We start from the raw sequence: 25,082 nt of genomic DNA, 5'->3' as shown, positions 1-25,082 counted from the left end.
AGAGGAAGCCTCAGCATTAGGAATATCCACCGGGAATCCTTGCATCAGGCTGTTGGCTGCAGCACCAGTGCGGAGCCCAGGAGACCGTTCCCCACCCAGGGCTGGGCAGCGGCCCCAGTTTTAAGACCTTCTCAACACGAAGCCCCTCGAGTGGTCCAGGAACCAAGGAGGCTGGTTCCCGACTGATCCTCTCGACGCTCTTCAGGGCCTTCTTGTTCTGAAGCCATGGCGTCCCGAGAGCGCTCCAGCGCGCGACAGTTTCTGTTGTCATAATAAACAACAATTTACAGTTCATTTGGGATCTCCTCCAGATTAGGTATTCCTGTGATTATTTCTGGAATTGGTCACCCTTGAAATAATTATGGAGAAAGTAGCCAGTGGTAAGAAAGCACGTTTCCTATTTATAATTTAAATAGCTCATGTGTCTTCCCCTAATTACCACCAGAGTGTTCAGTTCCTGGACTCCAGGAGCTAGCTGGTTCACAGGGTTAAATAACAAATTTTTTAGATCCTTTATTGGCTTTCCTTTTTCCTTCCTTTTTTTTTTAATTTTGAAAGAGCATAAAATGAATTCACTAATTAGTTTTCTCTTCCTGACTTGTGTTAGCATATTGCTTTAATCTGTCTCTAATGAGACCAACCAAATTTGTTGGGCCCACACAGCTTCTAAAGACCCCTTAGTCAACAAACCTTGGAGACAACACGCACCCCAAGTGGAGCTTAGCCAGCTGGTAACCTTAGCCAGGTAGGTGGCCTCTGTCATCCTATGTGTACGAGGACAAGATGGGGCTATATTTTCTCTAGATTTCTCCACTCACAGGTTCTAAGAACAGGATCTCCCAAACTTGCCTGAAACACTTATTTACAAAATGACCTAGGCATTCCAAAGTAGAATCAGGGAGGAGATCTAACTCCTGTGTATTGCATTTAACAAGCACCACCAAGAATTTGGTGCCACCACTATGGAAAACAGTATGGAGATTCCTTAAAAAACTAAAAACAGATTTACTATATAATCTAGCAATTCCACTTCTGGGTACATATCCAGAAAAGACAAAATTCTAATTCAAAAAGATATATGCAGCCCAATGTTCACAGCAGCACTATATACAGTAGCCAAGACATGGAAACAACCTGAGTGTCCATCAACATATGACTGGATAAAGAAGATGTGGTATATTTATACACAAGGAATACTACTCAGTCATAAAAAAGGATGAATTAGTGATACTTGCAACAACATGGATGGACCTAGAGATTATTATACTAAGTGAAGTCAGACACAGAAAGACAAATATCATATGATATCATTTTTATGTGGAATTTGAAAAATGATGCAAATGAACTTATTTACAAAACAGAGACAGACTTACAGACATAGAAAACAAACTTACGGTTACCAAAGGGGAAAGGAGGGAGGAGGGATAAATTAGGAGTTGGGGATTAGCAGATATAAGGTACTATATATAAAATAAACAACAGAGTCCTACTGTATAGCACGGGGAACTATATTTAATATATTCTAATAATTTATAATGAAAAAGAATATATATATATATGTATAACTTAATCACTATTCTATACGCTGGAAACTAACACAACATTGTAAATCAACTATATTTCAATGAAAAAGAGATTTAAAAAAAAACAAACAAAAAACAAGCACCACCAAGTGGTTCTTATCATCATGGAAATTTTGGAAACCCTGGTCTGGGAGGATGATTCTAGGCTGGGTGATTTTTTTTGGCATTAGTGTTTAAGAACTACTTGCCCTAGAGGAAAGTGACAATAAATACAAACTTATAGATAAGACCAGGCCAAGCCTATTGCAATCAGATTGTGCACCAGCACACACAGGCTTTTTCTTACTTAGAAGCATAAAATTTGAGATATTTACAGCTGGAAGATTGTCTGCTACATCATTCAGTCTGTTCTCAGTAATGCAGAAACTCTTTTCAAAGAAAAAAATCCTCACTGTTTTTCTTTCCCTAAGGTTTGCCACCTCCAGTCAAGAAAATCTGAGCTCCTTCAATGATTCCTAAACCACCAGATCATCTGAAGTCGTTTACATAAAATGCAGGTTCTGAGACCTCACCACATACCCACTAAATCATAATGTTCATGGATAGGGCTTGGGAATCTGATTGGGACCCAGAGGAATGAGGTAATCTGTCAAATTCAACACTCACTGATCTATTCCACTTTTGTTCAAGAGTTGAGTGAACTTAGCAATAGAGCCTAAGGGATTCAACAAATCAGATTTACGGGAGGCCTTCAGAGTGTCTGCAAAGCTAAGTCGGCTTTGTGTGAATCACACACAAATTCTTCTGTCTCTCAGGAAGTCTGATGGGGTGGTCCCATCACTCTGCGTACTAGAAGAAGTTGGGAGGTTAGAGAAATGTACTTAGCAAGGACTCCAATTATTTATGAACACTGTCATCCATTGCCTCTCCCCACCATTAATTAATAATCAGTTCTCAATCAATGGAATGTAATCTTTGAACAGGCAAAAGGGAAGGCTTAGGGTTGGAGAAAAATTATCATGGCATTGTAGGTGAGAGAATACAGAGTCCTTGTGTGGCTGGCTTACTGTGGACTGATAATGAAGTTTTTAGGACAAGTCAACATGACGATGGAGAGTGTGGGCATCTTATAAACCACTAAATTCTAGCTTTACCATTATTATTATTATTATTTTTAAATTGGGGTAGCTACCAAATGATCCAAAATGGTCCCAATGATCCTCATCTCCTAGGACCTGTCCTTCCTTCCCACACCGAATAGAGACACTCTGTGTAACCAGGGGGACACTGTAGAAGGATGGGATGTGATTTCTAAGCCTGGAGCTTAGAGAAAGGCATTGTGGCTTCTTCTTTGCTCTCTCGTGGATCACTGCTCTGGGAAATCCAGCCACAATATTGGGTTGGGGTACGTAAGAAGTCCATGGAGTGGTCCATGTGGTGAAGAACTGAGGGCTCCCACCCACAGCCAGCACCACTGTGCCAGGGATGTGGGTGGACCACCTTGGAAGAGGGTCTTCCGGCCTCAGTCCAGCCATGAGGTGATGCAGCCCCAGCTGACATCTGACAGCAGCCTCCTGAGGGCCCTTCTGCCACAAACCCCTGCTCACCTGGGAGATAACAAATATTTTTGCTTTAGGTCCAAGTCTGGGGGTAGCTTGTTACGCAGCAGTGGGTGATCAGCACAAATAAGAGAGTGGCTATCCCACAGATACAAGGTCGTCGTCTGAGATAATCATGACTCCTCAGTGTGCGAGAGGGAGGGGAAGCACTGCAGATGAGATTTACAGGCTGAGAGAGTCAAGGCCAGTGAGGTGCTACCAGCGACGAGGAGACAGTCCTTGCACTGCACTTCACAGCGTCTTTCGGATGGCTGTAAATAGTGCATGAAATACCGACTTGGAAGGAAGAGCACGAGTGAGAGCAAGAGGGAGTGAGAGCAAGAGGGAGCGAGAGCCCCTCGCCCTGGTGGGGACAAGTTCAAATTCATTTCTTTCTTTCTTGGGTCTAAGCCACAAAGCTACCCCTTTCGTGGGGACTTTCTCTTCCTGCAAGGTAATGGAACAACTGTGCTGTCTGAACAGAAGGGAAAGACACATTTTTTTTTTTAATCCCAGTGGCAGACAGCCGAGACGTCAAACAGCAGAACAACTTGCTGACCCAGAACGGAGCTCTGACTGTCACAGCCCTGAGCCTGCTTCTCCCAGACAGTGACCAAAACGTCCCCTCCATGCTCTTTGCCATTTCTTAGTAACTTTTTTGGGGGGAAAGATACTGTTATTGCTGCAACAAGTGACCAGAGACTTAGTGGCTTAAAACAACAAGGAGGTATGCTCTCACAGTCCCGTGGTCCAGAAGTCCCCCTCGGTCCCACTGGGCTAAAACCATGGTGAAGGCAGAGCTGGTTCCTTCGGGGGGCCCCAGGGTGGGATCTGTTTCCTTGCCTTTTTCAGCTTCTAGAGGCGCCCTTTGCTCCTGGCCCCCTCCTCCACCCTCCAAGCCAGCAATGTTGCATCTCTCTGCCCTTCTGGCCTTTGCATCTCTCTCACCATAGCTGGTAAAGATTCTCCACTTTTAAGGACCCAAGCCATTTCCTTGGGCCCACCTGGATAGTCCAGGCTCCTCTCCCCTCTCAAGACCCTTCACTTAATCACAACTTCAAAGTTCTTTGGCCTTGTTGGTACAGGAAAAATGTGGGGCAAGAGGAGGGCCGTGTCCCAGGTCTTGGCTGAGTGCCTTGGATGCGCCCTGCCGAGCTGGGTCCTTGGCTTTGTGTGGGAACGAATTCAAGGGCGAGCAGCAGTTGAGAAAAGGTAGACTTGTTCAGAGAGACTCATACTCAACAGACAGCATGCAGGCCGCTTCAGAAGGCCGGAGAAAGGCCCCGAGGTGTGGGGCTGGGGTGCGCAGTTCAAAGCAGAAGCAGACGCACACTCACAGATGGAGTGTGGACGCCGCAAGGCAGGGAAAGGGCCGCCGGCCAGGTGGCGCTAGTTCTTTCGGGCTCGGCGACTCCCTGTGCTAACACGTGGGAGGACTTTTCCAGCTTCTTTGGGGAAGGGGCCGGGATTCCCAGGAACTGGGCCACCACCCACCCTCTGACCTTTCATGGCCAACCTTGAATCTGTCCTGGCCCCTGTGGGAGCGCCGTTTAGCAGATACTGTGTTATGACGAGCGTATAATGAAGCTCAAGGTCCGCTGGGAGCTGACTCTTCCGCCATCCTGGTGCTAATGGCTGGGTCATTCTTTTAATGATTGTGCTCTGCCCCCTTCCCCCCGTGTCATTGTCAGGCGACATAATCACAGGTTCTGGGGGCTAGAACCTGGACCTCTCTGGGAGCTATTACTCTGCCTATCTCAGGTATTTTTCTTTTAATTGAAAACTTTTAAATGATAGAGTATTTATCAAGCTATCTCGTTTGGGGACCATCTCCTTCCCCCAAAGTTAAATCCACAATCTTTTCTCAGGCTAATCTCTACTACTGACTCTGCCAGTCTCCGGCTGGGGAGGGGGTCACCGAGGGTAAGAGCGACATGTGAGTGGTGAGGCTGTGTCAAGCCACTGCTTTCCTGGTGCCACTTAACGTGTGAGTTCACGGCATTCCCCTGCATAGAACCCTTCTGTAGCTTCCCATCAGGCTCGTGCCCAAGCCCCCGGTTCTTACTGTGGCCTTGGAGGCTCTATGTGGCTTGGCTTGGCTTGGGTTATTTCTCCTTTCTTCCTGTGTGACTCACCCGCTTGTTTGTTATGTCCCAGCGTCAGAGGTTCTGCGTTAGCCCCGCCCAGGTCCCCCTCTTCCTGGGCCCTTTCTTCCCCTCTGTTCCCCTGGCCAACTCCTGTTCATCCTTCCTGTCTCTCTGCAAACATCACATCCTCTGAGATGCCTGTCTGATGGCCGGGTCCAAGGCAGCCCTTTTGTCATCACGCTTTGTGAAGGGAAGTAAGGGTTTGCAAGTGCGGCGAAGGGCATGGTAAAACCCACACACATAAGTGTGTAGTCAGTGTCTGCCTCTCCTACTGGTAGTCAGTGGGGGAAGGGGCTGTGTTTTCTCTGGTGACTGATGTGTGTAACCCCAGTCCCGGGCACCGGGTTTAGCTGATAGCAATCAATGAATTATACGCTGTGCACAGGATTGCCAAGTGGGATGCTGTGAGGCCCTGATCAGAAGGCAGATATAAAATACTTTGAAGGATTAAATATGCAGTAGTATGTGAAGAAATATTAACATTCTCAGATGCTTGAGCATCCTTGCTCCTTGTCTTCTTGTCAGTGTGACTTCTGAGCAGAAAACAAAGATGTGCAGGGCAAAGGAATAGAAAGTGTGATTTCACCTGTTCATCAACCCAGAAGGCCCCGAGGTGTGTGGCTCCAGTTCTCTGAGGGGAGAACCTCCAGCCAAACTCAGGGTGTTGGCGTGGGACAGCCGTCTCCTTGCCCACCTCCTGGGCTGGAGGGAGGACTCCACCCCCTTTCCCCTGTCATTTCAGGCTCCAACAGGGTCTCTCGCCATCTGCCATCTGTGCACCCCGCAGACTGACTCAGCGGTTTCCTCTTAGAACACAGCCTCAGCTCAGCCGATGTTATAATTAGGAATCGGGGCGCCCCTTGGACTAGGCATGTTAAGATTCTCCCTCTTTTGGAAATAACTGAAGAGGAAGGGATCTGGTATGAGTTCCGATTTGCCCTAGATAGAGCCAGGGGCACGGATGGAGGATGGGCAATAGAGCCTCGTGCAGGGAGAGCTGTGAGGGCAGGTCCCAGTGCAGGGATGACTGCTAAACATAAGAAGATGTCCAGCCAATCAAACTGCCCTTTCTCACTTTCCTTCATAATGGCTGTTTTTTGGACAGATAGTTTCTACCAGGTAATGTCATGAAATCTATGACTCCATTCATTTACTATCACCCTTTTGTATTATTTTTTTCAATAAGACTTTCCTCTCTTTTAACCTTTTTATTTTGAAATAGTTTTAGACTTACAAAAGAGTTTCAAAAATAGTACAGAGAGCTTTCATATACTCTTCATCCAACTTCCCCTTGAATGTCTTCTGAAATCATAGGTCTTATACAATCATGGAACCATCTATACAACTTTTTGATGACGGCAATTCTGACTGGTGTGAGCTGATACCTTGTGGTTTAGATTTGTATTTCACTAATAATTAGCGATGCTGAGGATTTTTCCATGTGTGTGTTGGCCACCTGTGTGTCTTCTTTGGAGAAATGTCTCTTTAGGTCTGTTGTCCATTTTTTGATTGGATTTGTTTGTTTTTTGATGGTAAGTTGTATGAATTGTTTGTATATTTTGGATATTAACCCCTTGTTGGTTGCACTGTTTGCAAATATTATCTCCCATTCCATAGACTGTATTTTTATTTTGTTGGTTTCCTCTGCTGTGCAAAAGCTTTTAAGTTTGATTAGGTCCCATTTGTTAATTTTTGCTTTTATTTCTTTTACCTTGGGAAAGTGATCTAAGAAAATGCCTATGACTTTTGCCTGAGAATGTTTTGCCTGTGTTAACGGTGATTTTTTTTAGTTCTCTCTTTCTTCCTACATTTAATAATTGGAATTCTCCTGTCAGGAGGCATTGCCTCTTCTTCCACTGATTTATTTATTCAGTTATTTATTTCCATCAGTATGGACTCATGAATATTTATTTTATCCTTTGAGTTATAATCTAGTGTTACTTTTATTTATTTTATTTTTTTATGTCTGGAGTTGTTCTAACTTTGCCCATTGGGAGACCTTTCAGGTTGATTTCTGTTTCTTTTCAATATGTATGCTTATTTTTGTTCAGCACTTTCTTATTTTCTAACTCTGCAAGATGCCCCAGGCTCATCTGGTATTTTCTTTGTTTCAGTCCTGGAATCAACCTCTTTACTAAGGAGCCTTGGTTCTGTTGACTGGAAAAAAAAAAAAAGCACAACCTGAAAGTTGAGAATTATGTTTCATCTGGGGACAGCACTGAGGACAACATAGCCTGGGATGCAGCCTCTCAGACACCTCCGAGGAACCGTTCCCAAAAAGTAAAGGAGGAGCCAGGATATATAGGCATTTTTACTGGAAAAAAAAAAGTAATTGAACATCAAAAGATTACTGTTACTCACAAAAAACAGACACCTCAAGTTAATGATTTTAGTGCTCTTCTAGGTATGGGAAGATGCAAGGGTCTGGGGTTATTGAAATCGTCCCTTTGAAAAGCATCTTAACTGTCCAGCGCCAGCGTCCTAGTTTTCTCCATCATGAGTTCCCCTCGGGTGTGGGTGGTTTGGTGGGTGGCTGCAGTGGCTGATGGCTTAGCGGCAGGCATAATTTATTGCTTACTGGAACGGCAGGCAACATCCTTTGTTTACCGAAATGACAGGCAGCATGTTTTGTCCACAGTTCTATTTTTCTGTTTGCTTGTTTTGTTTGGGTTTTGTCTTACTTTGTTGTTGAGAATGGTATTTAGAAACCAAGTCGTGGGTGATCATTGTGCTCATTGATACTGAGGTGTCACTGCTTCTAGCCGTCCTCCGAGGGTACAGCGAAGGGTGCGTGGACTCACGTGTCAGTGCACACACACACCTGTGTTTATGTCTTTGTCTATTTTCAGTACATGTATTAAAAGAAATCCATCAGCCCATACTGATACCTCCAACCCCAATCCAGCACCAGAGAATGTTTTCCTAGACTTTCCCTTTTTCTTACTTGTAAATGCTTTCTCTGGCAGTGAGACATGTAGTTCTCATTATCTGCAATGTGTTTATTTGTTCCACACTAGAACACAAAGCAAAGTAGTTTCAGAATTCTTAACCCACAGGGAATTTCCTTTTCTTTACAACCCACAAAGATATTCTTTATCTTTTCTAAATCTGTTTATTTCTCTGTGTCTTTCTGTCTCTGTGAAGCTTATTTTCAAGTTATAATCTCCAAATGTTGATCATTTATTTCTGCATCTTTTTTTTTTTTTAAACATGTCCTGCTTTCCTGTGTGCCTTGCTGTGTCTCAATCTTGCCATATTTAGGGATGCTTCTAATAAATGCGTTCACTTTGTCTCTGGGGTGTGTGGAGTTCTTTGTTCATTCTTGTGGACATTGCTTCTTGGAAATTACTTTGTTGTATTTTTCTAGTCATAACTCATTTCTTTTCCCCACCCCCACCCCCCAAACTAAGTTCCTTGTTTCTTATCCAGGCTTCTCCCTGCATGTGTCCTATTTCTTTCTGAGATGAAGTGTGATGAAAATAAAGAGCTTGTTTCAAAGCCCATAATGATGTTTCTAAGAGGCTTTGTGCTCTCTTATGCCCTTTAAAATTCTGTGTTTAAGTCAAATGACCTTGGGAATTTTTAGTACAAGATAAATCTAAAGGAATTTGTGCTGAGTTAGCATGGGGGAAAAATACGTTTATGATTTCTCCTGATTCCCCATCTATGGGAAAATGTCATTTTGGGTTATTCATGTAGGAAGAGGGGCTCTCAATAATCAAAAATCATTCTGGAGGAAATAATAAACTTCAGGAATATCGAAGTATTTTATGTTTCTTGTTTTATTGTAAATTCCAGAGGGTAATGGCATAAACACCCACACCCACACCTGCATTATGTATGTATATTAATTAGCATGGTAGCCACAGTAATAAAACAAGATTAAAAGAAACATCATTGGGAAGTACACTATGAATTTGACTTGTTAGTATTTAGAAAATAACCAGTGTTCACTAAAAGCCAATATGGCAGTCAATTTTTAAAATTTAAAGTCAAAGTGGAAAACCTTCCCGCGCTGACCTGTGGAAGGCCGGCGTTTACCGAGCTCGCCACCTTGCTGCACCCCGCCCCACGGTGGGCTGCGAGCTCCTCGTTTTGCCGTCTGGGAGCAGCCTGTCCCCGCGGCTGAGAACTCAGACACTCTTGTAGGGCGCGCTTTCTCCTGAGGCATAAGGGTTTCACGTTTAATTGTCAGTCTGTCACTTACCCGCCCAGTGACTCTGCTTTGTTTTCGTTGGGGGTTTTGTTCAGCCTAATTATGATCTTTGAGGGGCTCTCTCCACCCGCGGTGTTTGCCTCTGCGGTGCTTATCGATGGACACCTCTGCTGGGGGATCTTCATGCCACCCCGGGGCCCTGTCATGCCTCTCTGGGTTAGCAGTGAGCGCGGAGGCAGGCAAGTCAGAGGAGCCTTGGCGTTTGTGACGCGCAGCTCACCCGCTCCCTCTCCCCCGCGTGGGGAACGGGGCAAGCTGTGGCTGACTGCCCATCGCTCTCTCGGGGGCGGGAGCTCGTCTTTGCTTTTCCTCTAGCGGCTGTGAAATATTTATTCTCCCTGCAATCTGCACGCCACTCAGTATCCCCTGGAAAGAGACTGTGTATTCCGTTGAGGGACAACGTCAGTGAACGGAAACCTTGAGCTCCTTGGGCGGGCAGGATAGTCATCACGCAGGCTCACCTGCTCAGAAGCCCGTGAAAAATAAATTATCCCGAAAGTATTCAGTTGACTGAGGGTGAGACGTGTACTTTACCACCTGCCCGTTCATCTGCCTTGTCACACAGAGCCTCTCAAGCCTTCACCAGTCACTTATTTAGTCTCACTTTATTTTTAAATTTTTTTCAAATGGAGGTGCTGGGGATCGAACCTAGGACCATGCATGCTAAGCATGCGCTCTACCACTGAGCTAGTCCCACCTTGTTAGTCTCACTTTAGAAACAATTTTAACAAACTTCCTTATTTGGGTTCACAGTCTGAATCAGGGATGAGATGAGGAATTGAGGGAGCACACTCTCTCAGCTTCGTCACGAGAGCCCGTATGGATCTGATCCTATAAACCCGTCAGACTGGCCGTCGGCCTCCGCTCTCCAAGGGGAGGCTTGGGTTAGGTGACTGTTGGGACCCTCCGGGTCACACATCCCGTTTTTCTGAATGTTGTGAATGCTCTCAGGGCCCAGCCCAGTGCTGGGCACAGTGGGCCACTTAGTGAGCACTGGTTAGATCCGCTCAAGAGAGTCACTCAGAAGTGATAAAAAGAAGCACTCTGTCTTGTTGAGAAAGCTTTCATCAAGGACGGGTTCTGGGCCAATTCTGGTGAAGTAATAATACAAACCCGAGTACAAGGCTTTGCTCAGAAATTTCAGGAGAGGCAAGTCCAAGCCAGGCAGTCAACAGTAGATCCCCACCCTGGGGCTCTTCAAAGGCAAGTTCCAGGATCCAGCACTGACCGTGAAAAGCTTGGGAGAGGATGGGCGGGGAGCGGACCAGTGTCCAAGGCTGACAGCATCAGTGATGAGGGGCAGCGTGGCCTCCAGGGTGATGTCCAGAGGCATCTCTGGGCTGTTTTTCCCAGTGACAGGGAACCCCAGCCCCATCACAAAGGACACCGGACAAGCCAGCTGCCGCCTTGCCTTTTTGACTGGGCTATGACTGAGCTCAACCCTGGTGTGTCAGAGGGCGCAGCACGGTCTCTGAGAGTAACCGGCTACAGGAAATACACGTTTTCATGAAAAACGGTCTTAGACGTGGAGACTCTCCCGACTTTCTCTTCCGAAGCTGACCACTCTGTTAGCCGGTGACCACACCGGCGACCACACCAAGGGCCTTTGGAAAATGCCCCCCAAAGGGGTCTGGGGGGACTTTGGCTCTTCTCCAGTGTCACAGAGCTTCATGGCTTTTCTTTACTTACTTCAAAGACTCAGTCCACTTGGAGACTAAATTATTCACATCCACTGCAGAACCTGTCCCAGCAGCCACTGCCGAGGTGTCTGGGGTCTGCGGTGAGTCTTGGCTGTTCTTTGTATCCCCTTTGCCTCTCCTCTCCCACGTGCTCTAGGACCCCCGTGGCTCAGCAGGTGCACAAGCGCCCTTGTCTGTTAGTTGTGAAGGATCACACCGCTTGCTCAGAGCCTAAAGAAAGCAGTGCAGCCAAGTTTCCTGGAGTTCTGTGGGGACAGTGAACAAACAAAACCATGCTCGAGGAACATAAGGCAGAACCTGCCCGGAAGCAGTGAGGCAGGCAACTTGAAGAACAAGCGGTCACTGCTGGCCGGTGTGGTCAGAAAGGCTTACAGGGCAGCGGGCCTCACCCGGTCTCGGGGGGGGCGGTGGAGTAGAGGGTGCTCCAGGGAAAGGGACAGACCTTAGGCTGGGGCACCCTTTACCCTCTGAGGGCAGCGCACCCCTGGAGCAGCCTGGAGTGGAGGATTCTCCCTGGAAGGAAGCTCAGACGGGTAGGTAGGGACCTCTCGCGCCTGAGTAAAGACTTTGGTTTTAATTTACAGATAATAGAGTCTCAAAGATTATTTTTAGGAGGGATCATGTGGCCATAAGGATGGATACACGTCGGAGCCAGGAGAAGTAGAAGTGAAGACGTGAGGACTGTGAGCGTTTCAGACCAGATTTAATTGGTGACAACGGCAGCGGGGTGGAAAGCAAAGTCAGAAATGTCACGGTGAAAGCTTGGATGAGACGGATTCACTGAGCCTGGAGAGAAGAATGAACAGCACGACCTACACCAGCAAGGCAATGGGTAAGGCTGACACACGGGACCGGACATCAGGAGACCAGTGCTGACAGGTAAGGCTTTTCTCCAGTGACCCTAGGAAGTCGAGTTGACTTCTCTGGGTCACCATTCAATCCTGGATGACAGAAGCAATCACAACAGCTTTTTTTTGAGGGGTGGATGCCCAATTTATTTTATTTTTTTAACATTTTTTATTGAGTTATAGTCATTTTACAATGTTGTGTCAAATCCCAGTGTAGAGGAAAATTGTGCAGTTTTACAGGAACATACATATATATATTCACTGTCACATGTTTTCTTGCTGTGAGCCGCCACAAGATCTTGTATATATTTCCCTGTGCAATCACAGTATCTTGAGGGGGAAATAAGACTTGAGAAGAAAACATGGTGAAAAGTCAGAATGATCATGCAAATCAGTATTGCCATTAAAATCCCTGTGCAACTGGGATCCTCGTGGCTCATTAATTTTGCAAGCCGTGCCCAGATTAAGGGATCTGGGGGAGGTATGGTTCGCTAGCATATGTGCACTCCTGGAGGGAGATCAGAAGACTGCTCGGCTTCGCTGCAGGAAGGGAGTTTCGTATTTTCAGGCAAAACAATAAAAAAGAGCAATCTCTCCCCAAGAGCTTGTCTCCAAAAGACATGCTTCTCATAAAAATCGTAATTGAGGCGGAACCATATGTGGTACACGAGCGCTAGCCGCAGCTCCCCCGCTGGGGGAGGAAGCTTCCACCAGCCACGACAAGCAGAAACGCCGGACAAAGTCACAGCCTGTGCGACTCCCTGGCCAAGCACTCTGCCGCCGCCACTGGGTGTTCAGGGCCCCGCATCCACTGTCATTTCCAAGCCCCAAACCGGTGCTGAGGCAACTGGTACCCACCCCGACCCCGTGGCTCTCAATTGGGCAGACCTCCTGTTAGCCGGTGGGGTTCCAACCGCCTTGCGGCTGCGCGGGCTGCGCAGTCCTGCGACCCTTGCCAGCAGGAGATGTGGGACTGGAGGCTGGAGAGGAGGGTGGAGCAGGCATTCACCGTAGCCCCGGGAATGATCCACCTTTAAATGACAGATAAAGTTCAAAACCCATCAAGTGTTCTGCAGATCCCGGGGTGATCAGTGCTACCATTCTGTTAGCTCAGCATCAGTCCGAGGAGGTGATGAGCTCTTAGCCCGTGTCAGTGGTGGGCACTACGCTGCTCACTCCGTGGTGAACGTTTCTTATAAATAACCTTGTTTGATCTCCATCAGCGCCTTCCACTACATATAGGCGCTCTTATAATCCATACCAAGCGCTGCATGGATGGGAAAGCTCAGGCTTAGAGAAGGTAAACACCTTGAACAAAGTCACAGAACTAATAAATGACAGTCCCAGCATCACACCAAAGCCGACACCAAGCCCAGAACTTCACTAACTTTGTCAGCTCTCTGCCATCCTGGGCGTGAAACGCTCTGCCCTCCAGTCCCACCTCTGTGCTTGGCACAAACCAGCACTCAATAAATATTTCCAGATTGATCGATCACAAATGAAATGAGGGTGGAAGTGTGGCATCTGCAGCCCAGCGTGAGAAGGAAATTAGCTGGACCAGGTCCTCAGAGATCACGGGGGCCCTGGAGCTGCCGTGGTGAGAGGAAACAGGGATTTGGAAGCAACCAAGAACTAAAGAGACGAGAAGGGGGGAGAAAGTGGCAAGAGGTGAATCAGGAGGAGCTAAGAAAGTAGAGATGAAAGGCAGGGGCAACTAACAGAAGCAGATGCTAGGTACGACCTCACTTACATGCGGGGTCTGAAAAACCAAGCTCGTAGAAACAGAGTGAAATGGAGGTTCCCGGGGCTGAGGTGGTGGGCGGATGCTTAACTTGCAATTAATTACTAGATAAGTAAGTCCTGGAGAGCCAGTGCGCAGTCTAGTGAGTATGAACAAAGAGACAACATTATTGTATTATAATCCTTAAACTTGCTAAGAGACTAGCTCTCCTTTGTTTGTTTGCAGTCTAGTTGATTTACAATATTGGGCCAGTTGCAGGTGTGCAGCATAGTGATTCAGTCATACATATATATGTGTGCATGTTCTTCTTCAGATTCTTTTTCATTATAGGTTATTAGAAGATACTGAATGTAGCTCCCTGTGCTCTACAGCAGGTCTTTGTTGTTTATCTACTTTAGATACAGTAGTGTGTATCTGTTAGTCCCAAACCCATAATTTGTCCCTCCCCCCCTCCCCTTTGGTAACCGTAAGTTTGCTTTCTATGCCTGTGAGTCATTTTCTGCTTTGTGAATAAGTCCATTTGTGTCATTTATTTAGATTCCACATATAAGTGATGTCATGTGATATTTGTCTTTCTCTTTCTGGCTTACTTCTCTCAGTATGTGACGATCTCCAGGGCCATCCATGTTGCCGCAAATGGCATTATTTCATTCTTTTTTAGGCTGAGTAGTATTCCATTGTATAAATAGACCAACCGCAACTTCTTTATCCAGTCATCTGTCGATGGAAATTTCGGTTGCTTCCAGGTCTTGGCTATTGTAAATAGTGCTGCTGTGAACACTGGGATGCAGGTATCTTTTTGAATTAAGGTTCCCTCTGGATACATGCCCAGGAGTGGGATTGCTGGATCACATGGTAAGTCTACTTTCAATTTGTTGAGGAATCTCCACACTGTTTTCCATGATGGCTGCAGAGACTAGCTTTTAATTAACTCCACCACAAAAAACGAAATGACAACTCTGGGGTAGAGGTGCCAGTGAAGGCTGCCACGCCAGCCACATGACAACATATACATGGATCAGATCAACACCTTGTGCATCTTAAACGAATCCAATGTCACAGGTCAAATATACTCCAAAAAAGAAGAAAAAAGAGAAAAATGGGCTTCATGTAATCATCTTAAGACAGGTAATGGCTTTCTTACATACTCGTTTTGAAGGACAGAAAAGGGTCGGCGTAGGTGGTTTGGAGTTAGATGTATGCGCTGCAAATCAGAGTCCCACAGCTCTCCCTGAGCAGGCCTCTGGGCACACAGGCTGTCTGTTCAGTTTCGTCAGCCCGTGCATTGATGTCTTTGGCCTTTCCTTGGGGAAAGGAAGTGGCGCTGTGCCGGGGAGGCACCTGCTTCCTCCAGGTGTCCCTCCTGCGTAAAGTGTCTCCCACGGGTGCGCCGGCCGTTGGTTCTCAGAGGGCTCCTCGGCCGCTCTCCTTTACTTGATTTATCCCAAAGCTCCCCGGGGGCAGGCTCCCGTCTTTTCTTCCTCTAGCTTATTCCTTCCAGCTGCGGTCTCTCACTTTTGGCCCATTACGGAATAACATTCGATATTTTACTGCCCTAGAGCAAGCTCACTACTTTTGTTTCAAACTGTAGAAATTCTTAGAAAAAGACAATAAATAAAAAGCGTTACCTACATCTGCGGAACAATTCTCCATCCTTTCCCACTGAGGCCTTGTAGTGAAACCCAGAGGGACACACAGGATCCTTGAGACCCAGAGAATATTTCACAGGCAGTTTAATTTTCAGTAAGAGATGTTCCCCACATTTCAGGGGAAAACAAGCCATATTTCACTCAAAAGTCGGAAGGGAAAGGAGGAGACTGGAAACGCAAGTGGGGAGAGCAGGAGCAGGGGCTCCTGGGGTTTCAGCCTTTCTCGAGCGGTGCGCGTACAGGCGAAGGCTACCACTGTGCAAGCCTTTTCCATGCACATCTATCTCCCAACTCCCAGATCTTCACCCATGTCAGAGTCCCTGGGGGTCTCCTTTTATCCTTCCCTTCCTCAATTCTGCCGGCTCTAACCCAGAGGCGGGTGGTGACTCAGCGACCTTGTCCTGCAGAGGAAGAGCATGGGAATCTTGGCCAGAGAGGGAGTTGTCAAATCAGCTGTGATCCTCCTGGGTTCGTGTTTCCTGTCCACGGGCTTAAAGACCCAGCATCCTGACGGTAGAGAGGAGGGAGCTGGTGGAATAAAGTGCGTTCCCAAGAATAAACTACTGCACTAGGAAAGGAATTCCTGAGACACCATCCCTTTAGAAGCTTGGGATTGTCTTTGAGCTGATCGCCATATCATTTCCCCTTCTTTTTGGGCTAGAACATATTTCCGTGTCTCTCCTGCAGTTGCATGTGTCAAATCCCAGGTTTCGTCAGGTAGGCGTGAGCGCAGGTCAGGAACAGCACTCCCCAGGCCCTGTCCTCCGTGCTCGCCTGCCTCCGGGCCTGATGCAAAGAGCAGCATCCGTGTTCACAGCTTCAGTTGAACACGGCTGCTTCCCACATGGAAGAGCCTTGGGTTTCCTTCTAGAGAAGGAAAGCTGCCTCAGGGCCAGAACACGCACACGAGTTTCACATGAGCGTGGAATAAATAAAAAAACAAGGAATAGCGCAGCAAAGGGATTTGTTACAGCAACAAATGGAGTTGAGAGAGAGCTCTGTTCCTCAGAAACCATCCTTCCATGGAAATACTGGATTCAGATTAGAAGGAAAAAGTAACACGTTCTGGGGCAGGCCAGATTTCAGAAGGGAAAAAAAAACATTAATTTATGCCTTAGCAAAAAGTTATTGAGTAGGCAATTATTTATTTTGGAAGCTTCCAAGCAAAGATGATGTTCTTAATAGAAAAACAGTCATACCCCTGTTCTCCTGGGGCTTACAGTCCTGTCGGGAGGGAGACTTACGATAGATCGTTAGTGTGATTTTAATACACTAAAATTATTTAGTGGGGGATGTGCTCTGAGCCAATGAGCAGGGCGGCCCATTCAACCTTTGGATCTCAGAAAGGACTCTCTGGCTGCACAGCTTAAAGTTATTATATATATATAAGTTATGTTCTGCCTTAGCATCTGGCTGAGGCAGTAGCCTGTGCAAAGGTCCTGACTCAGAAGAGATCTTTGCTGGACCTGAAAGACTGATATCACTAGAGCATAGTGAGCCAAGGGCAGGTGGGGTGGACCAGATCACGCAGGGTCTCTCGGATCTTGGTAAGGATTCCGTAGGATATCCTGTTTGTGAATGTAAACCACTGTAAGTTTGGAACAGGAAGAGATATACAAATAAGACTTTGTCGGCTCTGTGTAGAATGGAATAGGATGGATCAGAAATGGATACCCGTTGGGAGCCTACAGTTTTAGCTCAGGTGAAAGGTTAGGGCTGCCCCCAACAGGAGCTGGTGGTGAAGATGGCGATAAACTGACCGAGTTCACACCCACACGTGTGGATCTGGAAGTGACAAGACCCGGTGATGGTGGGAAGGTGAGTGATGATAAGAATACGAAGGTGAGTCCCAGGTCTTGGGTTTGAGCTTCTGTTTATAGAGACGATGAAGACGAGAGGAGGACCACGTAAGTAAACTGGTGTGAATTCTAGCCCAGGTAATTCACCCTCCTTAGATGTACACAAACCCTGGAATGCGGTTGACTAGCAATTCTATTTTGAAAGAACCAAATGGAAAATATGTGGGAGCTACTGAGAATGAGAACTTCAGTTGATGATGTATTCATGCCCTCATATTAAAAAATGTCTTAGAAAACAAAAATCTGGGGCCCACTTTGTTTTGTCAAAGATAGTTTAGGTCTTTAGTAAAGCTAAGGAAGTAATGGTATTTTCTTTAACAAGTCTTCAGGAGTTACCGGTGGACGTTTGCATTCCCATGGCTTCTCAGAATTCAGAATATGGGAAGACAGCATCAAAAAAGGCTAAAATGCAAAATCAACTGTTTCTCCAAACAGTGGTTCATGACTCTTAAAGGAGAAAGAACTATTTCTCAGCTAGAAAACTTCTTTTGATACCTTGTACGCTTGGCAGATGCAATTTTCAGAAATGGTGTTGTGTGCTCTGATGTGGAAGTAAGAAACGCAAGGGAAAACATAAAGCACATGGTAACGCTCCTCGCAAGTTTTCACGCTTCGGGCCATGCTGCCTGCTGTAAGTGTCCACAACATGGAAGAATTTAAGCCTTTGAAGGAAAATAGATCTATCAGACTGAAAAGCCTGTTATTTGCTTGAATACCGTTCTCAAGCTATACGTTTTGTACTTCACAGAGTTTCTTAGCCTGTTACATATTGATTCTTGTTTTCATATAAAGAGCATTATTAGATTCGAAAAACCTAGGAGTTTAAAGGGGACTCCCAATCATTTTGCCCTACGAATAAATGAGTTTAATCAGCAATTTTTGTTCCTAGTTGCCACTGGGATCTGCTTGAGAGTGAGCAGGAAATATGATGGAAGATCTTGGTAATAGACTCACTGGGAAGTCAGAGGGGAGTCAGCAAAGTCAGTTTGGGCAGAGGAGGGAAAGAATAAAATAAGAGGTTTTTTTTAAATCAATGAGAATGTCTCCCTTCTACATTGTGAGCCCTGGGAGGGCTCACAGCACAGCGCATCCCTGTGTGTAGGAAGTAGTCATTGAATGTAGAATGTAGGAGAGGCCCCAAGAAATACTTTGCCTATTTTAATCCTAAAGTTGGTCCTAAATTACAGAGACCCAGACCAGTGGACACCTGTGCTGCTCTTTCCATGGCTCCTCCAAACAGTCCGGAAGTTCCTTGAGGCCACTGAAGGCAACATTTTATAAAGGATGGGCATTGATGGAGCCTCATTGAGAAGGATGAGCCTGGTGAAATGACCATGAGATCTGATGACATGGAATTGACCTTGATGAAGGTGATTTTGGTTCTATTGCGGCAATAACAATCTAGCTGGAGTAGTTTCCAAGGATAATGACGAGAAACAATGTGGATCTGTAACCAAGCAGGACCCTGCTGTCATTGGTGACCATCTGATATCTGCAGTGGTGCTTGTCACTGTCTAACTGTATAACGGCTTAAAGGGATTTGTTATGCTCTTGCCACGGTTAGGCTGGGGAGGGAGGAGGGAGGCTTGGGTGGTCTGCCCAACGCCCTCATGCTGTGTGCAGGGATCATGCTCAGTGCCCTGCTCTTGCCCCCAGTGTCCTCTTCTTGCCCCTGACACCTCAGAAATGGCAGTTAGGTGTTTTGTGCATCTTTTTGTTCATAACTTGCCCCAATGGCACACGTCTGCAGCTGCTTTTGATCCCTTGTGGTTTCCTTGTATCCTGTTATTTGAGCTGCAGGCCTCAGTCCACACCAGGAGGTTCCAGGCCTCAGCCTGCTTAAAAGGCTAAAAGCATTTATCAACCTGACTTTAAACTGCACAAGTTTCTCTCTAGAGCTCTTTTCCATGGAGCCCCTTCCTATGCCTCCTTTGTTCTAGGTATGAGAATGTTGAGAGAGTCCCAAATCCAGAGGTGAACTTCATACCTATCATAGGGAAGGGGACCACTGCATCTGCAAAACAGGAAAACTTTGCAACAACTTGCTACCCTGTGTGCAGTCTCTATGGAAACTAGCTCCATCCCTTGAACTCTTGAACTTTTACTGTAAAACCCCTGCTTTCTCTCTCCAGCGGGCTCACAGTCTAAGAAGCATTAGCCCACCATGACCTCCTTTGCCTGGCAAAGAAATAAAGCTGCCTTTTCTACTTCATCCAAAACTCTGTCCTCAAGTCTCAATTTGGTAAGCAGGTACAGAGGCCATGTTTTGGCAATAGAGTCAGAGATTGTAGGCTTTCTTTGATGAGTCTTGATGTAAAGCACTGGACAAGTGAAGAAGCCAGAGACACATGTGAGTTCAAGGGAGTTTCTTTTCTTACCATTTTTAAAGATAAGAGCATCTTTGTATAATTAGGGAAACAATCCACAGAAAGGGAAATTTATGACATGAGAGAGGACAGAAAATGGCCCAGTGATATCTTTGAGTAGACTAGAGGGGACTGAATTCAGGACATAAGTGGAGGTGGTTGTGTAATAGGGAAGAACCCAATCTGACTCCATATTAGATCTGTTCCTTTAGCTCTAACCCTGTGCTCTGTTTCCTGCGCTTAGTCGTGCTGGTTCCCCACCTTTTGTAAAAGGATGTTGCCTACAGCTTGAAATAGACAGGAGAGCCCATTCTCAAGGCTCTAACCTTTAAGGATACAACACTTTTCCATTCATATAGAGATAACAAGTTGCAGAACAGAGAATAACATTCATCTTGTTGGAGGTTTATAGGAACATTGTGAGCTGACCTACATGGACGGCTGCAAGAACAAAGGATTCTGACACCAAGAAGTTTGCAACAATCAGCCACACCCCTTCCCCTTTTTAGTATAAAAGGAGACTGAATTCTGACTTGGGGAAGATGGTTCTCCAGGACATTAGTCCCCTATCTTCTTGATCTGCTGGCTTTCTAAATAAAGTCATTATTCCTTGCCCCTCTTCTCCCAATTTACTCGCCTGTCATGTGAGCAGAATGAGTTTGGACTGAGTCACAGTTGTGCTTACATTCAGGCAAACAGATCAAAACAATGATCTTTAAGAAAAGAGGGGACTGACCTAGTGGTCCACAGATCACTGTCACAATGACAGGTAGCTAATGATGTTGGCTAATGGCAAGGGTTTCCAAGAACCAGGTTTATTTCATGAGTAAGGAGGGATGCTGGTCTGGAAGCCACAGTGAAGAGTGGGAAACACCTGCTTCACATCCCAGCCCACCTGTTCAAGGGATTTGAAAGAGCAGGCTGAAGGGCACGCAGAGTCCTCACTACTGGCAGCCAGGTTCAGCTACGGGAGACGGCGAAGGGAATGTTCAGAGAAGAGGTTGAAATAGAGAAGCTTCTGCTGATGGCCTTGAGTTCTGGAAGGATTTCACCTCTAAGGAGGCAGGCGGGCTCAGAGATGTACAAAGCTAAAAGGGGTGAGTTTCCAGCTAATAAGGGGTGACTTGTGACCCAGTGACGGGTGTGCAAACAATGAAGTGTATGGTCGGGCTATTTTGTAAACTGTGGTGATGAGGCTATGCACACTGAGAGTACGGAGGAGAGAATTTCTCCAGAAGTAAGCAGGGCTCTGTGTGTCTCCAGCCCCATCACTCTGATGGTGGTATGGAGGCTGGTGGATGGCCAGTGGGATGCAGATCCCAGTGGACATTCCCTGGCAGCTTTGCAGCACATGGCTTCCTTGTACAGTCATGCCTGTTGTACACTGCACAACTCCAGGGGGAGCTGTTTACATTTGTTTCATGTGACTAGTACACTGTCCATGGCAGCTCTTTCCTCAGACATCAGTGGCACCAGGAGCACATGGGGCTCATTATTACTTCTCATTTTACTGATGAGGAAACTGAAGAACAGATAAGTTCAGTGACTTTCTCAATTTCACGTGACTATCTTTAATGGAATCAGATGTTTTTCTAAAATTAAGAGTATTTTTTATACACTTTTTAAATATTACTTCCCATTTACAGTTATTATACTATATTGGCTGCATTCCCTGTGTTGTACAGTACATCGCTGAGCCTCTCTTATACCCAATAATTTGTACCTCCCACTCCCCCACCCCTATATTGCCTCTCCGCCCATCTCCCCACTGGTAACCACTCCTTTGTTCTCTATATCTGTGAGTCTGCTTCTTTTTTGTTATATTCACTAATTTGTTGTATTTTTTAGATTCCACATATAAATAATATCATACAGTATTTGTCTTTCTTTGTCTGACTTATTTTACTTAGCATAGCACAGTGCCCTCCAAGTCCATCCATGTTGCTGCAAATGGCAAAATGTCATTCTTTTCATGGCTGAGTAGTATTCCCTTGTATACACAGACCACATCTTCTTCATCCAGTCATCTGTTGATGGACACTTCGGTTGTTTCCATGTCCTGGCTATTGTCAATAATGCTGCTCCAAACACTGGGGTGCATGTATCTTTTTGAATTAGTGTTTTTGTTTTTTTTCAGATATTTGCCCAGGAGTGGGACTGCCGGGTCATTTGGTAGCTCTATTTTTAGTTTTTGGAGCAACTTGCACACTGTTTTCCACAGCGGCTGCACCAATTTACATTAACGGAATCAGATTTGATTCCGGCATTTGCATGCACTCTTAAGCTTAATGCTGCCTCTTGAATGCCAAGATTCTTTTGTCCCTCTGAGGCTGCTGTTAACAGCCAAAGCCAAACAGACATTAAAATGCACTTGAAGGGAAGAGAGTCAATCTATGTAAGAGAAAACTTTAAAACGAAAGCTGTCTTTAATGTTGCAGGCTGGTGCTCTCTTGCTTTCTATTTTTATTTAAGGGTGAGGGACAAAGGAGGTTGGAAACCGTGTGTGTAGGGTTGAAGCTTGCTGAATGGTAGGATTCCATGCAGGGTTCCTGGGCGGGGACCTGGCCGTTCTGTTGGAGGGACTCTAAAGTACCAGCATTTGAAGGTCTTTATCTTGTGCTAGACTGTCTCTCTTGGGAAGATCCTCTGGTCTCCTGCCTGAGGGCATAAACACAGCCATCGGTTTCCTGAGACCAAGCAAAGGAGGTGGGCTGGAGAAGTCTCTGTCCAGTGTTTGGGTTTTTAATGAAAGCTGTTATTTGCAGCCCCTTGCTAAAACCTTCCAATAAACAAGATTATACTGTATAGCACAGGGAAACGTATACAAGATCTCGCGGTAGCTCACAGCGGAAAAAAATGTGACCATGAATATACGTCTGTTCATGTATAACTGAAAAATAGTGCTCTACACTGGAATCTGACACAACACTGTAAAATGACTATAACTCAATAAAAAATGTTAAAAAAAATCAAGAAACCATTTGAAGAAACAAACAAACAAAAATACCTTCCACCACGCCGGCCACTCCCAAGCCCAGAGCCTCCAGCTCGCAATGGTGTTTGGGACAGTTGTGAACCATGTAACATCCTCCCCGTGGACCTTTACTCCCTTTGCTGCTGTGGTGAGAAATTTCACACAGGGGTGACCAGTCCCACGCAGGTTCACGCTGCCAGCACCTGGCCAGCAACTCTCCATTCTGCCCCTGGGCTGCCCGGGTGCCTTGGAGGGGAAACTCCGTAGGTATCGCGTGTGTGCAGCCCAGGGGGGTGGGGAAACGGATGCCACAGCTCACAGTAGGTGGAGGCGATGGAGACAAACTCTGCCCATCCCTTCCCCAGGGCAGGCGGTTCCGGGAGCAAGTTCACAAGCCTTCTCAGAAATCCTGGTGAGATGGAACAACTAGTCACCCACGCTCTGGTCCAGAGAACAATGCACCTGCTCGAGCCTCTCCCTCCTTCCCTTTTTGCTTCTGCTGTCCCTCGGTTCCCGCTTCTTGGGATCAGATTCCTAAATAAACTGTTCCCGTGCAAGCCCGTCTCAGCTCTGCCTTTGGGGGCAAATATGCAGAGGAGAGTGTTTGTGTCCTTGCGTGGGTGGTGGAGGGTGAGCGGGCCAACTGGCCACGTGAGGGGCCAGAGGGACCTGGGCCCTAAGATTCCTTCGCAAGCCTCCCGCGGCCCCTGGGCGCAGCCCCGCTGCCCGTGGTGCCCCTCCCACCCCACCCCGGGCTCCCCCCCGCCCCCGCGCAGTGGTGGCTGCTGCCTGCCCTCTCCCTGCCCTCTCCCTGCAGGGGATCAGGTTGCAGCGCTCTCCACTCCGATACATTATTCATCACCTCGGCAGCTGCTCTGCCTCTTCTAGAATTTTGCTGGCGTCTCTCCGCTGGGACCGGCGCCTCGGCGGTCCTCCGCGTCCTTGCGGGCTCCTCCCGTCGCGTCCGGCGTTGGCTGTCCTTCCCGCGGGGCGTCCCGAGGGACGGCGGGAGAGAAGACACGCGTGTCCCGGGCCACAGCCGCACGCGGCCCGCGCTTCCCCGCCGCCCGGGGGGACGTCAGGACAGGCCCCGGGCTCTGCGTCCTGCGAGCCCCGGCTGCCTCCCCGAGAAGTCCGCGGCGCGGACCCGTCTCTACGGCCCCCCAGCTCTGAGGGGCGATCCTCGGCTCCGCCGCTGGCCCTCGGGGAGACCACGAGGCCGCCGGGGCTGGGGGCAGAGCTGGGGGCCGCTCCGGGCTCGGGGGCCGCGCTTGCCCTGCGCTCGCCCCCCGGGGACGGCCGCCCTGTGGGCGCCCACCCTCCCGGCCAGGAGCCAGCCCCGACTGACCCCGCAGCGCGCCCCCGAGCTGTGTCTCTGGGCTCGGTCGCCTGTTCTCTCCCCGCTGGGCCTTTGGGGAGCCCCACAGGGCGTCGGCTTCAGTTACACGGGGGTCCTGGGCCCCGTGTTCACGCTTTCCTTCCTTTCCTTTTTCTAAAGTTACCTGTGCGCTCTGGAATGGATTTGGATAGAGGGTCCAATGAATGGACTATAAACCGCTGGCGCGCGCGTGCGTGCGTGCGTGTGTGTGTGTGTGTGTGTGTGTGTGTAGGCGGGCGTGCGCGCGGCGGGTAGAGCTGCTCTCTGGCTTCTCTGTTCAGACCTACCCTCATTGTTCCTGCCTCCCTGTACTTTCCCACGCACGGTTTGGCAGGCACTGTGCGTCAGGCTCTGGAAACCATTTCTTCTAGTTCTAGGGACCTCGAGCTGTCACAGAGGGATGCACCGGCGGTGTCAAAGCTGGAGCAGCGCCGCGTCTCCGCTCAGAGCCCGGTATCTGCCACTCGGCCTGCAGACCCGCCCACAGGGCGCTTCCTCTGCAAAGACCCTCCGAACTGACCCAGACGAGCTCAGACGCGACCTCCTTTGTCTGCTCCCCGATTGCCTTATGATTCGACCGCAATATAAGCATGTTTCCACTAGAATAAATATCCCCTTGAATCACAATTATATTGAGAAACAAGATATTAAAGTGAGATTCTCGTCGGTTTGGGCGGAGGCCCGGAAGGCTAAGAGCGCAAGAGCATCGCTGCGCCTTAAAGAGAGAGCTGGGTGGCTGAGGAGCTGCTCGGGAGTGAGCGGAAGCTGGGTCGCCAGTGTTGCTGACTGTCTACCTCCAGCTTCCCCCAGAAGAGATGCGGTTGAAGGGGGGGGAGGAAACCCCTTGGGGGAGGGTTGTCAGAGCGGCGGGCGTTCCCCTCCACTCCAGAACTTCACCGCCCCCGTGGGGGTGGGGGGCGGGGTGTTTCCATCAAGAAACCCACAAGGAAACTGTCCCTGGACGCGCGGAACACGCAGCTGGGGGCTGCTATCCCTTAGATGCTTAAAGGCGGGAGGATGTGGCTGGAGCTCCTGACGGAAGGCACAGCCACGCATTTCCTGAACGCTCCCCTCGTGGGAGAT

General features: G+C 47.6%; 1 pseudogene; it reads left to right on the top strand.

The window, feature by feature from the left end:
* LOC116278582 (PAX3- and PAX7-binding protein 1-like) overlaps window positions 1-17,993 on the top strand; it is a 35,806-nt pseudogene extending 17,813 nt beyond the window's left edge.
* Window positions 17,994-25,082: the final 7,089 nt, after the last annotated feature.

Source organism: Vicugna pacos, chromosome 7, assembly GCF_048564905.1.
Source record: "Vicugna pacos chromosome 7, VicPac4, whole genome shotgun sequence".
NCBI classification, from domain to species: Eukaryota; Metazoa; Chordata; class Mammalia; order Artiodactyla; family Camelidae; genus Vicugna; species Vicugna pacos.
The sequence above is the reverse complement of the archived record's forward strand: the minus strand, read 5'-3'. Positions and strand labels throughout refer to the sequence as shown.